Genomic DNA, 18107 nt, shown 5'->3' with positions numbered 1-18107 from the left:
TTTGCCCACAATGAGTAAAAAATAGACCCATTGAATCGTGAAGAATGTGTTCTGAGGGTGGGTTAGATGATGTAATGCACAGGATGTAGAGAACAAGGCTCTGGGTGTCAGGCGAGCAAGCTTGATGTGTTGGCCTGTGCGGCATCCACTCCTCCCCCTGCTAGTATGTATCAGAGGGGTTTACAGCAGTCGGCGCCCAGCATCCCTAATCCATTTTTCTGGCAGCAAGCCAAAAGCTACTACTTTCTCATCTGAACCTACAGCATCGAGGAGTTCAGTGAGGGGCCTGAACATCGTTCTCCACACTTGTCCCTTTTTTCTCCACACCTTTACCCTCTTCCTCCCATACCCTTTTCTTCTTTCTCACATGTACATTCTTCTTCACACTCACCTGAACCCCCTGCTTCCTCTAAACCTCTACCCTCTTCTTCCTTCTCACCTGTACCCTCTTCTTACTCTAAACCTGTATCTTTGTCTTCCCTCACACCTGTACGCTCTTCTTCCTCTTCTATGCCTGTACCCCCTTTGACTTCCACACCTATACCACCTTCTTGCTCCACAACTGTACTCTCTTCTTCCCTCTCACCTGTGCCATCTTCTTCCCTGTCCACACCTTCCTCCCTCTTACCTACAGCTTCTTTATCTTCCCTGAAAATTTTAAATCAACCCTCTGAACACTGCTTAACACTCTTAAATGTTTATATTAGTAGAAATCCTATGTAAATCTAAAGTGGTAACCTGTAAAGGATTTTAAAGGCTTTTAAAAATACCGTCCTTGAACGCATGGGATTCGGCCCGTGCTTTCGCCAATGGATCTCTCTCCTGTATAGCACACCAAGGATGGCTATTCGCAATGGTACCCATACTTCATACTATTTCTCAGTGGGTAGAGGTACTAGGTGTTAGGTTGCTCGTCTTCTTAATAATACCAGTTACCCCTGGTTGCCTAGGCTAGGATGGAGGAGCGGAGATCCCGTTCACCGGTGGAGAGACATTACACATACACGATTTGTACGTGAATAATGGCTGCTAGGTTTATTAACTTACACATAGCCTTTTATGTAGTAGGAGAAAAAGACCCTGCCCCTTAGAAGGCATTACACATAAACATACGTCAGCATTATACTTCCTCAAACAATAGTCCTTGTTAATAAATATAGACCAAAGGTTAGTTAGCTCGTTACGCTTTGCACATCAGTGTCTGCTGACTGACCCCAAATATGTCAAGAGTTCAGCAAAACCTATTTTCAACCAGCATTACCTCACCATGCAGTTGGTATCACAAGTTGAAACAGACAATTGATGCTTGTATAGAAACTTGAGACTGACCTTCTGGTCAGACTTGAGTAATCATCTTCTTTTTGTCACGCTACTAATTATCACGTTATCAGTAGTTTTACGTACACATAACCCAGGCTTTATAAAATAAAAGTAAAGCATAAATAAAAAAGGTACCTTATACCTTATACTAGGCAAGGGTGCCCATTGTCGCCTTTCCTATTTGCGCTCATGATGGAGCTGTTGGCAGTGGCATTGAGGGCATTGGTAGATGTTAAAGTAATCAGGGTGGGCAACATAGATGAGGGTTTGGCGCTGTATGCCGAAGACCTCTTGCTGTTTTTCCAGGATATCATGAATACTTTTACTACTTACTCAGGGTTAAAGGTCAACTGGAACAAGTCGTCCATTCTACCTTTAGACGAAGGGGCTAGAGCTAAGGTGAATCAGAATTTACCATTAAAATTGGTCTCTCAGATTATGTATCTTGGAATTGAGGTGATGGCGGACGTGATGGATTACATGTCCCTGAACTTGATGCCTCTTTTAACATTTTTTAACCAAAAAGCACAGCTCTTGCAAAAACTCCCACTATCACTGATAGGTAGGGTCAACCTCATCTCTATGGGCCCTAAAATGCCTAGAATAGGATTGAGTCCTGCAGGAACCATGGGGGCAGGGAAGGTTGGCGCTGCCAGATTGGCGTAAATATTATTTGGCCGGCCAAAGGGTCTTTGTGAACAGATGGCTGGTCTCAGATTCTGAGGACTCGGCTACGGTTCTGGAAGAGGCTCACTTGGGCTCATTCGAGTCCCTTCGTCTAGCCATTCACAGGGGCACTAAGCGAGATCTCCCACTTACGGAATCAATGAAGGCCAATATTAAAGCTTGGGAGAAGGCGGTGAAACTGGCCTACCCTAGTTACAGGGGGTTTTCCCCCTTGACCCACCTCTGGATGAACCCGAAGTTAAAAAATTTTATGGGTTGGAGGATCCCACGGGATGGGCGATAAAAGGTGTTAAATTGCTTAAGGATATTACACAAGATGGAGAACATTTGACAACCTCAAAGCCAGGCACGACCTTCCAAACTCTCAGTACTTTAGATATCAATTAACAATTGAGACATGCATTCCAGACACAGTTTAGGGAGGAGAGGGTAAAATCTTTCCCCTCTAGATTGGAAGAACTACTTATGACAGAAAAACTGCCCAAAACCCTATCAGTGACGTATAAAGACTTGTTTAAAATTGGCCCCAAGGCATTACTTAAATGTAGAGAATGCTGGGAGGCTGAGGTACCAGACATCCAAGGAAAGGATTGGGATGATATGTGGAAGTACCCATTTCGGCATCTAGTGGCAGCTAGGGACAGGCTCATTCAGTTTAAATTTTTACATAGATTATATTATACCCCAGCTAGATTGGCCTCGATATATACATCTGTTCCCTCAGAGTGTTGGCGATGCTTGTTTGCTCCGGCTGACGTGCATCATGTGTTTTGGAGTTGTCCCCAAATCCAGCTGTTCTGGACTGGGGTCACTTCCTGTCTAACGGAGGTGCTACAGGTGCCGATAATGTTAACCATTAATGGTTGTCTCCTGGGTATGGTGGAGGAGGTGGTCCCCTCAAAGGCTCACAGAACTTTACTTACCATCTTATTATTCTATGGGAAGAAGTCGAGTCTGGTCTAGTCTAAGTATGAGTCTGATCAAACAGTGGGTTAGTGCTGGATAGACTTTAGGCTATGGCATAGGTCCTGTGTGTCATATATCATCCTTCTGAACTGGGTGAAGTCAAAATGTCTGCAGTCCGTGGCAACACGTGAAAGTGAAGAGATTTTTGTCCCTCAGAGTTTACTGTATACTGGAAGGGGGGGGGGGTACACAGGAATAGTAGCCGTCAATTGATGGCAATAGCTGTATAATTTTGCCGGCCATGTTGGCCAAATGTCCGACTTGGTGTTATGCAAAAATGTAATAAAAATAATAAATAATAAAAAAAAAAAGGCTTTTAAAAATGTATGTAGTTTGTTGTCGCTGTATGTTTGTGCACAATTTTAAAGCATGTCGTGTTTGGTATCCATGTACTCGGCATAAGATCATCTTTTTTTGGATTTTTTTTTATAACAAAAAATAGAAAATATAATTTTTTTCAAAATTTTTGGTCTTTTTCCATTCACATTGCAAAAAATAAAACTCGCAGAGGAAATCAAACACCATCAAAATAAAGCTCTATTTGTGGAAAAAAAAAAGGACGCAAATTTAGTTTGGATAGCATTGCATGTCGCTGCCAGTAGCTGAGGTGGAGAGGACCCTACAGGACAGAGCTCAACCACAACTCCCCACCAGAACAAGGAAGCTTATGTCGCCGTGGCCGATATTGTCTCACAGTGACTCCAAGGTGTCTGTAAAGAATATATATAACAGAAATAAGTACATGGTCAAATATCCATATGATTGTAGATAGAAAGTGAATAGTACCAACCACTTGGAGACAGGTGTGCATAGGGAATAATAGGTGTGTAGTAGCCATGGAAAAGGCAGCATAGCTAGGTACCAGGGAATTAGAAAGACTGAAGGAAGTACAAGTGCACAAAGCCTCCCAGAAAAACTAGGAGAGAATTAGTGATGTAGTGACAGATAGATTGTGGCACCACAGAGTGTGCGAAGTGTACCTGTGTAGTTCCATTGAAAACTGCGAAAGGCTATGACAACCCATAGACATCAACCATGGACATGAAACAAACAATGCAGACGGGGATATTTGTAGGCAGCTTATCCGCATGGAGGTCCACCCACCAGCGTCACGCTGGCATGGCACAAGTTGAGGAGCACTTTCGCCCGAGCCCGTGATGGCGTGGGAAGGCACCTCTTGACCCAGCCACAAGATGGAGAATACAAGCCGACCATGCGGCGCAAGGGGAGAGAATCACATGGTCGGCCTGGTGCGTGGCCCGCCCCACCCCGTGCATCAAATGACAATGAGGGGGAAGGGGAGGGCACCCAGTGCGCATTGCAGCTCCCAAAACAATGAAAAAGGGGGACAGTCCCAGGTCAGTCAAAACCGCTTGAGGACATGGGATTATGTAATGTAAAAAAAGAATTTTTTTTTTAACCTAGTAGACCTAAACTGGGTACTGAATACAAAATGTCAAAATGAAATTAAAAGAATCACAAACGGAGCCCAGATGGGGAACACAAGAGAGTTCCGGTGTGAAAGCGGAAAATTTATATCAAATGCTTACCGTAATTTTCCTTTCGGGCAATACAGGGTTCCTGAGACTTGGGGTTTCAAGTATTTACAGCTTCACCAGGCCACATTTTTCCAGTTTGGAGGGGGGGTAGTGGAGTTTCAAAATACTAAATTGGAATCTATCTGGTTGGAGCCAAATATTATGCTGCCTTGGGTCCCGGGGATTCACATCTGGTGGATTGAGCTAGGGCCCTTTGGACTGCTGGTGCATCAGAGTTGTCAGGTGATATGTGGAGTGAGGTACTTTATACGTAGGACAGGAAGGGAAATTAGGGATTTTTGCGGTGCTAATTAACAAAATACAATTAATTGAAGTACAAAGTCAGTAGTACAAAAATTTATTAAATTTGAGCTTAAAATCAGTAGCAATATATGCTTAAAAGATTCAGAATAATGCAATACAGTGGTTGTTCTCGTCAAGCACACATAGTCCCGACATGTTTCGCATTAGATTGCTTCTTCAGGGGATGTGTGAAAGTTTGAACAAGATCTAAACCGAAAATACAAAGTACAAAATAATAATGAAGTATGTCACAACATTCGTAAATGCAGAAATAGAGGGGAAGGGGAAAGGGGGAGGGGAAACAACAAACACACACACATCAAACCCACCTTTAACCACTACGTTGGTGGTAAAGTAGTGGGATTGTCCACCTCGGGGGTTAACCACAGCAGTGCTGAATCGCAGGGGGCTAAAAAGCCAACCCAAGAAAACTGATAAAAAAAGGGAATATATAGTAAGACCAAATTTGAAATTTCGGGATGATTTAAAGTTCTTTGAGTACCTAGCTTAATTTCAAGGTTGCTAAAATAAAACAGCCTTTTGGGGGTGAAGGACCCTCTAAAGTGTAAAAATTGAGAAAAAATAATACAAGGATGTATTTTGGTTTCAAATGTATTACTTACGTAGGTTGGATAATTGTAAGCAGTGGGGACGCTCGCATTTTGAGAAGAAATCTTTTTGAACAATCAGGGAGACACACCTGCATAGAAATACCAGCTGGGTGGCCAATCAAGGACAAAAACAAAACGAAGATAAGAAAAAAAAAAAAAAAAAAAAAAGGGTATCTCAAAAGGGTGGTGTGTACATCATAAACTGAATGTTATACAGACACCAACCCTCAGGCATATAGATATACCCAGAGAGTTAAACATTCGCATCCCAAGGCATAGAATTCAAAGCCAGGGAGTTAATGCAAGCATATAAAAAGGGACATAGACAGTAGCCTAGGTCCAAAGGGTTGAAACACCAGCAGAGAGATACGTGAACGTTTTCAAATGAAAAAAAAGACCGATCGAATAAATGTTTAAGAATATAACAATAAGCTTACCGAAAAGTACAGAGTCTGAACGATCAAGCGTCACCCTTGGCTGCAACCCGCAACGGAATGACGATATTACGAAGGCTTTTTATATGCCCCGCCATCAAGCCGGCGTCTGACGTAGTCGGCCTGATGCGGACAAAAGGAGCGCTATTGCGCATGCTCACCAATGGGACGAGACTGAATAGGCCTACAAGCCCCATAATGCCTCAGGCATGTGGGCGGAGGAAAGAGGGGAACGATCGATGCCATCGTAGAAAGCGAAGGCATAAACGAACGCGGCCATCAATCTGACCGCCCGGTCAGGCGTAGAGGCAAAAAACGATGGAAAAGAGGGTCGGAACAGAATGGCAGAAGAAATAGCCAATCCTTCCGACCAATGTAGGGGGAGCGTCGCAGCGCTGAAAAGGGGCAATGGCACACAAGGCGCCTGTGCCCCCGGGTGTCCGTGCGAACAGCACTGATGGGGAAACCGTAGAGGTGGACCATTCGGGTGGGAAATCCTAAAAAGGGAAGGACAAAAAATAATTCTCTAAAAACTGCACATAACAAAACATAATAATATCGTAAACATATAGACATATACATAATGTATTTTTATACTCAAAACAAATCAATACAGACAAATTTCAAATAATACAATAGAACAATGAAAAAATAAATAAATAAAAATAAAAAAGAAGGGAGGGGGGGGGGGGGGGAAGGGAGGGAGGGAGAGGGGAGGGAGGGAAAAGGGGAAGGAGGGGAAAGGGAAATGGGAACCCAACCAGGTTCCCTCTCAGAAGAGCGGTCAGCAAGATTGAAAGGCCAGAAAAGGTTTCTATATCATAAAAAAGGTCTGAAGCTTAAGTTTTCATTGAAGCCAGGTGGAATTGTAGCCCTTAGGTTGAAAATCCATTCAGCTTCATGTTGAAGTAAGATATTATCCACACTGCCCCCTCTCACATCAAGGGGGATATGTTCAAGTGCGGAAAAGGTGATACATTTGGGATTGAAGGCATGGAAGAGGCCAACATGTCGACTGATGGCCGTCTCCATTTTCTTCTTGATAATGGGTTTGATATGGTCCTTGATTCGAATACAAAATTGTCGCTTTGTTTTACCTACATAAAACCCGCCACAAAGGCAACGGGCCAGATATATAACGCCCTGTGTTTGGCAAGTGACTCGATGTTTAATGAAGTGCCATTTGCCATTTGGCAGTTTAAGTTTGGTATGTGAATTGACATAACAACAAACCTCACAATGGCCACAAGGAAAAGTGCCACTGGTTACTTTTCTAGTGTCCAACTTTGGTTGTTCAAAGTGGCTATGCACTAATTTATCTTTGAGAGAGGGAACTCTTTTAAAGGTAACTTCGGGAAAGTTTTTAATATATTTCTTGGTAATAGGGTCAGCTAGAAGGAGTGGCCAAAACTTGTGTAAAATTTCTTTGAACTTACGATGCTGATTGGAATAGCGAGTAATAATTCTAACTGTGGGGACTAGTAGTGTGTTGGTGTATAAAAATGAGTTGTATTGTATAGGTCAATATTTACATGTGTGGAAGTATATAATTCTTGAAGTGCTATCTGATTTTGGGCCTGAGTGTGTGTAGTATATATTTTCCAGCGTGCTGGTTCAAAACCCAAAATTTTAAAAATTACACAAAAATTAAATACAAGTACAATAAACTCAAAGTGCACGCCAATAGCAACAGATCACAATATAGCAAAACATATAACTTAAAATAGCAATATGCAGTTATTAAAATATTAGTCTAAATGGCAATATGCAATTATTAAAGTGCGCGTGCAAAATAAATTCCTACTGGCCTATAGGTAAAGACTAATTGTGATGGCTGGTGGATTAGCCGTGGGAATATTAAAGTATATTACATATACTGTGGTGTCAGACTATAATCAATAAACATATATAAAATAACACGGTGATAGCATAAACTGGTCTGATAGTGTTGCTTTACATAAATTAGTATAAAATTAATATAGAGATTATAAAAATAAAAATAAAAATGCCATCTACATGAAGCAAAAATGTGCTAAAATAATAAAACACAGGAAAAATTAAATAAAAGATAAAATATAAAAATATATCCAAACAGCGTGCAAAATTAGTGCAAGAGAATGTGCAAGCAATGCAGGCAAATTATAAACATTGGACGTGATGGAGCAAGTCTCTATTAGGTGGCGGAAAAAACCGCAGGTGCAGAAAAGGAGGGGGGTGATGTTTTCAACTGTGTTCTTCACATTCGGTGGCTTAAAAGGGTATTAAAATTATTATGCTCTCACCAGAAGGGGGACCCCATCCGGGGTGGATCAACATTCACAATATTAGCTATTGTGCGGCTCTCTGGCTTCCTTCCACTTTAAAGATTAGGGATCCCTCGTTCCTCCGTGAGTAGCAATAAGCCCCGTTTATATGAAGTAGAGAAGAGGCACAACCATAGTGTGATACCGTTTATAAACAATTTTATTGCAGAAAATAGTTAAAAAGTTACTCACAAACGAATGTTTTAAAAGTGCGGTGTGTACAGCTTTTAAAATTCCCGCTATTGCAATCTCCGTCAGAGCTCGAGGTGTACGCTGCCTGGCCACGCCCTACGCGTTTCGTCACACGGACGTCATCTGGATCTTAACTGCATATTGCTATTTTAAGTTATATGTTTTGCTATATTGTGATCTGTTGCTATTGGCGTGCACTTTGAGTTTATTGTACTTGTATTTAATTTTTGTGTAATTTTTAAAATTTTGGGTTTTGAACCAGCACGCTGGAAAATATATACTACACACACTCAGGCCCAAAATCAGATAGCACTTCAAGAATTATATACTTCCACACATGTAAATATTGACCTATACAATACAACTCATTTTTATACACCAACACACTACTAGTCCCCACATATAGGTATAAGCGCCATATCTATTACCCCCCCTTTGTCTTTACATCGTTCCACCCGCGGGTGGAAATTAATAGAGGCTGCTCTTACCTTTTAATTTTTCTTTTCTACATTTACCTTTAAGGATCCATAGCGCAACCCACCCCCCAGTTACACAATAATTCTAACTGAATCATTTGTATTGGGACGTCGGGTTGAAAAAATAAGTGAAGTTCTAGTTTTAGGTTTTACACGGTTATAGGCTCGTTTCAAGCATTTATGACTGTATCCTCTTTTTCTCAATCTTTGGTAAAGGTCATCAGCTGCTATATTAAAATCTGAATTTTTGCTACAATTTCGCTTTAAACGCAAATATTGGCTATAGGGAATACTGTTAATCAAAGAAATTGGGTGAAAGCTAGTAGCGTGTAAAACCGTGTTACCGGCAGATGGTTTCCTAAATAAGAGAGAGTTAAGTCTACCTTCACTGTCCACCGAGATAGTTATGTCTAAAAAGTTAACTATTGACTGACTATGTTGCATAGTAAATTTCAAATTGAAATTGTTAATAGAAATCAATTGGAAGAAAGTTTTTAATTCTGTTTCCGTACCTGCCCAAAAGAAAAGAACATCATCGATATAACGAAACCATGAAATAATTTTATCCAAGAACGGTGACAAATCTTCTCTAGAGAAAGTTTCCTTTTCCCACCCCCCCAGGTACAGGTTTGCATACGATGGGGCACATTTAGTCCCCATCGCAACTCCCTGTACCTGGAGGTAGTGGGTGGAGTCAAAAACAAAGACATTATGCTTAAGAATATATTTAAGAAGGTCCACAACAAAAGAACTATATTGTAAGAAAGAGGAACCTCTTTCAGAAAGAAACCTGCGTACAACTTCAACTCCCTTGTCATGGGGAATTGTGTTGTAGAGGCTTTCGATATCCAGGGCAACCAACCATGAGTTGGGAGGGAGAGACAGTCCCTCAATCATTCTTAACAAATCGATGGTGTCTTTGACATATGAAGATAGAGAGGTGGGTTTAAGGTGGGTTTGATGTGTGTGTGTTTGTTGTTTCCCCTCCCCCTTTCCCCTTCCCCTCTATTTCTGCATTTACGAATGTTGTGACATACTTCATTATTATTTTGTACTTTGTATTTTCGGTTTAGATCTTGTTCAAACTTTCACACATCCCCTGAAGAAGCAATCTAATGCGAAACATGTCGGGACTATGTGTGCTTGACGAGAACAACCACTGTATTGCATTATTCTGAATCTTTTAAGCATATATTGCTACTGATTTTAAGCTCAAATTTAATAAATTTTTGTACTACTGACTTTGTACTTCAATTAATTGTATTTTGTTAATTAGCACCGCAAAAATCCCTAATTTCCCTTCCTGTCCTTTGATTCATGTTTCAAACTTTCAGGGATGAGGTGCCATCTTTGTTAGGTGTTGCTTGAGGTTGAACCATCAAAATTATTCCAATTTTGTCCCCTGGTGTTTCAATACACTATTTTCTCCTTGGTTCTTCATCAACAACACAACATATGTTCTTTCTTTGCTATTTCAGTAAATACTAACGTGTTTTGCATTGTGTTTTTTTATTTTTTTTATTTTTATTTTTTCTTCCCCTTCCCCTCCCACACGTTCCCTTATCTCGGTATGGCGGCCTTTAGTGGTGAGGCCTGGGATGCTCTAATGGACAAAGTCCAACTTACACAAAAAACAGGCGACATTTCAGATAAAGATCTCGATTTTGCTTTCCTCAGATTACAACGCCTCCTCGAACGAAAGGTTCGAGTTTTTTGGCACAAAAAATATTTTCACAAATACATAGAAAATCTTATTGTACCTTTTGGACTGCGAATCCAGATCTTTCCTAATATTAAAAAAGTTGATGATATCATTAAATCGAAGTGGGAAGAAAACCTACAAACATGCTCCTTTGGCATGATGTCTTTGTTATGTATTCAGTATGATCATGAACTTTCTATACTGGACAGCCTAATTTCCCATTGGTATGAAGATCATGAATCTAGAATTTCCACCACGAGATTCCAGAAAAAGGAACAGGACCTTCAAGTCCTTATTGAAAAATATACTTTAGAAATTATTCAAATCAAAGAAAATAAATTTACCAGGGATAGCCTGGCCCACACAAATGGTTATGCTTACAAATGGACTCGAGATTCCAAACCTAAATTCACTAAACCTTTCAATTCACGTACAAATAGAAATAATGATAACACTCCCAATGTCTCTCCACCTTCCTCCTTTTCTTCTACACAGTCCACCACGTACCGTGACCTGTCTGAGGACAGAGTACCGAAAAAAAGAAAAGGGAACACTGAACACGCCTCCACTGAGTCCCTTCGGAATCAATTGGGCACTCCGCTCTCTCGTCGGGCACCACCATTTTCATCGAAACCAACACCTGCTGGTACACTTGCGATGTTTCACCCCTCTCACTCTCTTTCTTTAGGCTCTCGTGGCACACAATCAATGTCAAATCAATGCACAGCCCCTTCGGCCCAGGCAACTTCCTCCATAACTTCTTTGCAATCTGCGAATCCATCGGTAAGCACTACCAATGTCATTATCTCGCCTCTAGGTACTCCTTTACCTGCAGATTTGAAATTGGCACCTATTTTTTTAGGCAAGGACCAGATTCCACCGATGATTTGAATGACATTTATGTACAAGGTAACCTTGATTCATCTACAAATGAGTTGTCAATAATAAATTTATCATCACAGAGATTATCCGAACCTGAATTGGAAGTCTTGAAATTAGGACTAACCTTTTGTCCTGATTCAAATACAACCAAATTTCAACTTATTAAGGATTTACATCTTTTTGCCCGTAGACTGTTATATCGAGTTATCTTTGATAAGCCTGTTACTCCAGACTTTGATAGTAATGACGATGTCCGGTCTTATGAAAATATGACCGAACATTATGCCATCAAAAATTTGATGGAATTATGGGAGGAGGGAAACACTGATGACGACGACTCGGAAGCAATTTCCACTCCTAGTCTGTCAGTCCCAGGTGTTTCCTTCCCCCCCCCTCCATCCTTTAAATGCAAATCTAGAGCATTTCCTCTACTCAATGCAAACCCAAACATTTGGGCGTTTATACAGCAAACAACTATAGAGATTGAGAAATTGTCGTTTCATTCACCTTTATCTAACAATCTTTCGTTACAACATAGAGCAGCTATTAAATCCTTACAAAAAAATACAAATCTAATTATTAAGCCCGCAGACAAGGGCGGAAATTTGGTGATCATGGAAGTTGCACAATACACCTCCATGTGTCGAAATATACTGTCTAATAGAAATTGGTATCGTCCCATTTCTAAAACTGTCATTCTAAATTATCGAAATATCTATTTGAATCTCATTTTTAAGGCATATCAACAAGGGGTCATTGACCTCAACACATGGAAATTTCTAAACATCAAGGATCCAAAGATTCCAACTTTTTACGCACTACCGAAAATTCATAAGTCTCAAACAAATCCCCCAGGACGTCCTATCATTTCCGGATGTTCCTGTTTAACTGAAAATGCGAGCGCATTAGTTGACAGCTATCTAAGTCCACACGTCATCTCTCTATCTTCATATGTCAAAGACACCATCGATTTGTTAAGAATGATTGAGGGACTATCTCTCCCTCCCAACTCATGGTTGGTTGCCCTGGATATCGAAAGCCTCTACAACACAATTCCCCATGACAAGGGAGTTGAAGTTGTACGCAGGTTTCTTTCTGAAAGAGGTTCCTCTTTCTTACAATATAGTTCTTTTGTTGTGGACCTTCTTGAATATATTCTTAAGCATAATGTCTTTGTTTTTGACTCCACCCACTACCTCCAGGTACAGGGAGTTGCGATGGGGACTAAATGTGCCCCATCGTATGCAAACCTGTACCTGGGGGGGTGGGAAAAGGAAACTTTCTCTAGAGAAGATTTGTCACCGTTCTTGGATAAAATTATTTCATGGTTTCGTTATATCGATGATGTTCTTTTCTTTTGGGCAGGTACGGAAACAGAATTAAAAACTTTCTTCCAATTGATTTCTATTAACAATTTCAATTTGAAATTTACTATGCAACATAGTCAGTCAATAGTTAACTTTTTAGACATAACTATCTCGGTGGACAGTGAAGGTAGACTTAACTCTCTCTTATTTAGGAAACCATCTGCCGGTAACACGGTTTTACACGCTACTAGCTTTCACCCAATTTCTTTGATTAACAGTATTCCCTATAGCCAATATTTGCGTTTAAAGCGAAATTGTAGCAAAAATTCAGATTTTAATATAGCAGCTGATGACCTTTACCAAAGATTGAGAAAAAGAGGATACAGTCATAAATGCTTGAAACGAGCCTATAACCGTGTAAAACCTAAAACTAGAACTTCACTTATTTTTTCAACCCGACGTCCCAATACAAATGATTCAGTTAGAATTATTACTCGCTATTCCAATCAGCATCGTAAGTTCAAAGAAATTTTACACAAGTTTTGGCCACTCCTTCTAGCTGACCCTATTACCAAGAAATATATTAAAAACTTTCCCGAAGTTACCTTTAAAAGAGTTCCCTCTCTCAAAGATAAATTAGTGCATAGCCACTTTGAACAACCAAAGTTGGACACTAGAAAAGTAACCAGTGGCACTTTTCCTTGTGGCCATTGTGAGGTTTGTTGTTATGTCAATTCACATACCAAACTTAAACTGCCAAATGGCAAATGGCACTTCATTAAACATCGAGTCACTTGCCAAACACAGGGCGTTATATATCTGGCCCGTTGCCTTTGTGGCGGGTTTTATGTAGGTAAAACAAAGCGACAATTTTGTATTCGAATCAAGGACCATATCAAACCCATTATCAAGAAGAAAATGGAGACGGCCATCAGTCGACATGTTGGCCTCTTCCATGCCTTCAATCCCAAATGTATCACCTTTTCCGCACTTGAACATATCCCCCTTGATGTGAGAGGGGGCAGTGTGGATAATATCTTACTTCAACATGAAGCTGAATGGATTTTCAACCTAAGGGCTACAATTCCACCTGGCTTCAATGAAAACTTAAGCTTCAGACCTTTTTTATGATATAGAAACCTTTTCTGGCCTTTCAATCTTGCTGACCGCTCTTCTGAGAGGGAACCTGGTTGGGTTCCCATTTCCCTTTCCCCTCCTTCCCCTTTTCCCTCCCTCCCCTCTCCCTCCCTCCCTTCCCCCCCCCCTCCCTTCTTTTTTATTTTTATTTTTATTTATTTATTTTTTCATTGTTCTATTGTATTATTTGAAATTTGTCTGTATTGATTTGTTTTGAGTATAAAAATACATTATGTATATGTCTATATGTTTACGATATTATTATGTTTTGTTATGTGCAGTTTTTAGAGAATTATTTTTTGTCCTTCCCTTTTTAGGATTTCCCACCCGAATGGTCCACCTCTACGGTTTCCCCATCAGTGCTGTTCGCACGGACACCCGGGGGCACAGGCGCCTTGTGTGCCATTGCCCCTTTTCAGCGCTGCGACGCTCCCCCTACATTGGTCGGAAGGATTGGCTATTTCTTCTGCCATTCTGTTCCGACCCTCTTTTCCATCGTTTTTTGCCTCTACGCCTGACCGGGCGGTCAGATTGATGGCCGCGTTCGTTTATGCCTTCGCTTTCTACGATGGCATCGATCGTTCCCCTCTTTCCTCCGCCCACATGCCTGAGGCATTATGGGGCTTGTAGGCCTATTCAGTCTCGTCCCATTGGTGAGCATGCGCAATAGCGCTCCTTTTGTCCGCATCAGGCCGACTACGTCAGACGCCGGCTTGATGGCGGGGCATATAAAAAGCCTTCGTAATATCGTCATTCCGTTGCGGGTTGCAGCCAAGGGTGACGCTTGATCGTTCAGACTCTGTACTTTTCGGTAAGCTTATTGTTATATTCTTAAACATTTATTCGATCGGTCTTTTTTTTCATTTGAAAACGTTCACGTATCTCTCTGCTGGTGTTTCAACCCTTTGGACCTAGGCTACTGTCTATGTCCCTTTTTATATGCTTGCATTAACTCCCTGGCTTTGAATTCTATGCCTTGGGATGCGAATGTTTAACTCTCTGGGTATATCTATATGCCTGAGGGTTGGTGTCTGTATAACATTCAGTTTATGATGTACACACCACCCTTTTGAGATACCCTTTTTTTTTTTTTTTTTTTTTTTTTTCTTATCTTCGTTTTGTTTTTGTCCTTGATTGGCCACCCAGCTGGTATTTCTATGCAGGTGTGTCTCCCTGATTGTTCAAAAAGATTTCTTCTCAAAATGCGAGCGTCCCCACTGCTTACAATTATCCAACCTACGTAAGTAATACATTTGAAACCAAAATACATCCTTGTATTATTTTTTCTCAATTTTTACACTTTAGAGGGTCCTTCACCCCCAAAAGGCTGTTTTATTTTAGCAACCTTGAAATTAAGCTAGGTACTCAAAGAACTTTAAATCATCCCGAAATTTCAAATTTGGTCTTACTATATATTCCCTTTTTTTATCAGTTTTCTTGGGTTGGCTTTTTAGCCCCCTGCGATTCAGCACTGCTGTGGTTAACCCCCGAGGTGGACAATCCCACTACTTTACCACCAACGTAGTGGTTAAAGGTGGGTTTGATGTGTGTGTGTTTGTTGTTTCCCCTCCCCCTTTCCCCTTCCCCCTCTATTTCTGCATTTACGAATGTTGTGACATACTTCATTATTATTTTGTACTTTGTATTTTCGGTTTAGATCTTGTTCAAACTTTCACACATCCCCTGAAGAAGCAATCTAATGCGAAACATGTCGGGACTATGTGTGCTTGACGAGAACAACCACTGTATTGCATTATTCTGAATCTGAATACTGACTTTGTACTTCAATTAATTGTATTTTGTTAATTAGCACCGCAAAAATCCCTAATTTCCCTTCCTGTCCTTTGATTCATGTTTCAAACTTTCAGGGATGAGGTGCCATCTTTGTTAGGTGTTGCTTGAGGTTGAACCATCAAAATTATTCCTACTTTATACGTACTTAAGCACAGTTATTGCCCCAACGGATCGCATGATCCAGTTGCGGTACTTGCATCAAGTTTACTACACCCCATACAGCTGTTCCGCATGCATAAATGAGATTCTGTGATATATCATAAGTGCCAGCGGAGCAAAGGCACATTTGTTAATATGGTGTGGGAATGCCAGAAAATATTCTTCACACACACCTTGGAGTCACTATTAGACAATATCAGCCACGGCGACATGAGATTCCTTGTTCTGGTGAGGAATTGTGATTGTGCTCTGTCCTGAGGGGTCCTCTCCACCTCAGCTCCCCGCAGAGATATCTGTGATGCTTCCTGGCCTTTTAACATTCCGTTTTGACATGTTGAGTTCTCTAGTGAATAGGGTGATGATCATTTTTTCTACAGAACTGTCATACGCAACAGCTCCTGATGAGGTGGTATTTATTCCCTAAAATGCATAGAGCTTACAAAGATGCACACCCTAATGACTTTATCTGTGAGGACAATCATTCTTTGTTAAATATGTCTTATATGATTTTGTACATGGAGTAATAGCAGCTATGATATCACATATCCATCTGTGGTTCCTGTTTATCTTTTTTGTTGTACCAGGGTTCATGCAACCATAACCTGTACTTTTTTTTTCTACATCCAGTAAATTTTTGTGCCTCATTCAAAGTCCCAAGCCTTCCCCCTCTTCTATATGGAATATAGGGATGGAGACACCTCTACAATTGAGGTGCCTCATTTAAAGTCCAAACCTTCCCCCTTTTTTGTATGCAAATACCAGGGATGGAGGCACATCAATGTATGAAATGTACTTTTCCTGACAGACTCCATGGCAGCCTACGTATGGGTTAATCCCGCCTCTCATACCTCATAGGACCCCACTATCATAAATCTTTGCTCCTAATCAGAGGCCATGTTCCATAACTTAGCCTACTCCAGCAAATGGGAGGGAACTCCTGCTGCCATGGAGTCCATCAGGAAAGGAAAATTACGGTAAGTATTTGATATAAATTTTCAGTTTTCCTGACAGACTCCATGGCAGCCTACGTATGGGAAATAACTAACCATACACACCCGGGTGGGCACAAATTGCTGGTTCAACAAAAAAAAGGTTTAATTAGCACCGTTCAAACAGATAGAACATTTAAACTGAAATTAACAGAAGAAAGAGCCACTGGCTCAATACAATAGTGCTTCATGAAAATATTTATCGATGACCATGAAGCTGCCTTGCAGATTACTTCCACCGACACGTGTCGGGAGGCTGCCCATGACGTTGACACACCCCTGGTAGAATGAGCAGTCATGGCCTCCAGAGGAGCCAGCCCCTTAGCCTTATACACCCTTTGGATAATCTGTACAATACAGCCTGCAATGGTTCTAGAAGAAGCATGCAATCCCCTGTTTTTTTCCATAAAAATATACATAAAAATAACAGATGATCTGACTTCCTGAAAGATGCTGTAGCTTCCAAGTAGTGCTTCAAACTTCCCCAACATCCAGAGGATGGGAAATTGAAGAATCAACTGACTGAAAAGTTGGAAGAACAATCTCTTGATTCTCGTGGAATACCAATGTTACCTTAGGATTTGATCCTAACATTGGGATCAGAACCACTCGGTCCGGAAAGAAGGTAAGGAAGGGTTCCTTTGAACTCAAGGCACTGATCTCCGAAACTCTCTTAGCCGATGTTATGGCCACTAAAAACGCTGTTTTAAGAGAAATGTCTTTCATAGACAGCTGATCCACTTGTTGAAAAGATTCTTTTGAGAGGAAATCCAAAACAAGGGGAAGATCCCATTTGAAGAACCTTGGCTTTCTCTGAGGCCTAAGTCTTGAAGCTCCTCTAAAGAATTGCCTGGTAAGAGGATGTCTTGCCCAAGAGATACCAGTAAAGGCAGAGATTGTGGAAACCTGGACCCGCAGAGAACTTGCAGACAATGGCAGATCCAAACCTGATTGGAGAAAACCTAAAACATCCTTTATTTTTGGGTTGTTACAAGAACCACAAGAAGATGAGACATAGTCCATAAATTCAGACCAGATTCTTTGGTAAACTTTATTCGTACCCTGTCTTCTGGCATTTAACAAGGTAACCACCACTGAACTTGGGCATCCTAACGCCTCCAGCCTCTTCCTCTCAACCATCAGATGAAGATGAGATGGGCACGGATGAAGTGATGTTCCCTGTAGAAAAAGATCCGGACTGGGTCCCGGTAACTCAGTTGTAACAGGAGAGGAAACCATGGCCTGTTGGGCCAATATGGAATGATTGCCACTATTTCAGGCTACTTCCTGTCTGAGCCTCGAAAGAA

General features: G+C 41.0%; 1 long non-coding RNA gene across 1 annotated transcript in view; it reads left to right on the top strand.

Annotated features, from left to right (window-relative positions):
• LOC143960751 (uncharacterized) overlaps positions 1 to 18107 on the top strand; it is a 104820-nt gene that overhangs the window by 40983 nt on the left and 45730 nt on the right. The gene's annotated exons all lie outside the window — the stretch shown is intronic.

Source organism: Lithobates pipiens, unplaced genomic scaffold (genome assembly GCF_037356315.1).
Source record: "Lithobates pipiens isolate NorthernLeopardFrog02 unplaced genomic scaffold, aLitPip1_a1.2 Scaffold_8, whole genome shotgun sequence".
NCBI lineage: Eukaryota > Metazoa > Chordata > Amphibia > Anura > Ranidae > Lithobates > Lithobates pipiens.
The sequence above is the reverse complement of the archived record's forward strand: the minus strand, read 5'-3'. Positions and strand labels throughout refer to the sequence as shown.